At 35.3% G+C, this 674-nt stretch overlaps 1 non-coding gene across 1 annotated transcript; it reads right to left on the bottom strand.

The window, feature by feature from the left end:
• Positions 1–214: 214 nt before the first annotated feature.
• LOC111819615 (U6 spliceosomal RNA) lies at positions 215–321 on the bottom strand. Its single transcript, XR_002823197.1, has one exon. It is a non-coding gene; the product is annotated as a U6 spliceosomal RNA (small nuclear RNA).
• Between the last annotated feature and the right edge of the window lie 353 nt (positions 322–674).

Here is a 674-nt window from a genome sequence, read left to right as displayed (position 1 = left end):
TTTATTGTGCTTTAGGTGAAAGTTTAAAGGTCAAGTTAATTTCTCGATCAAAATTTACACACATATTGTTTTGTGACATTGGTTGCCATCCTGACAATGTGACAGCATGTTCCCGCTTTCCATGCCGAGTTTCCTGTATCCATTCATTCACTTCCTGTCCTTTCCTGCCTTCTCGTCTTGCTTTTGGGCAGAAGTTGCCCATCTGGTCTCGTGTAAGAATACGGAATGCTTCACAAAGTTGCGTGTCATCCTTGCACAGGGGCCATGCTAATTTTCTCTGCGTTGTTCCAATTTCAGTATATGTGCTGTTGAAGGGAGCACAACTTCTGGGATATTCTGAAGGAAAACTAACAACTGAAGTTAGGTCATTATTTTCAAAAGTACAATTCTTAACACCCAAAAGTGATTTGGTAGAAGCAAAATATACAACACAATTTTTTTTTTAATTTACTCTTGGAAATGAAAATGATTTTAAAATACAGCATACCATGAAGACTATAAGTTGTTTTCAATAAAGTTAGAATCTAAGATAACAAAAGGAGATATTGAGTTTTTTTTAATCTATGTATCCTAGTGTAACAAAGAAAGTCTATATTTTTTCACTTATACTTGATGATAGAAAATACAGGAAAATCCACTGCCACAAGATTGGTCAATTCAGAGTTGTTAGAGGC

The sequence above is a fragment of the Trichechus manatus genome, unplaced genomic scaffold, assembly GCF_000243295.1.
Source record: "Trichechus manatus latirostris isolate Lorelei unplaced genomic scaffold, TriManLat1.0 scaffold00013, whole genome shotgun sequence".
NCBI lineage: Eukaryota > Metazoa > Chordata > Mammalia > Sirenia > Trichechidae > Trichechus > Trichechus manatus.
This window is presented reverse-complemented; position numbering and strand designations above follow the sequence as displayed.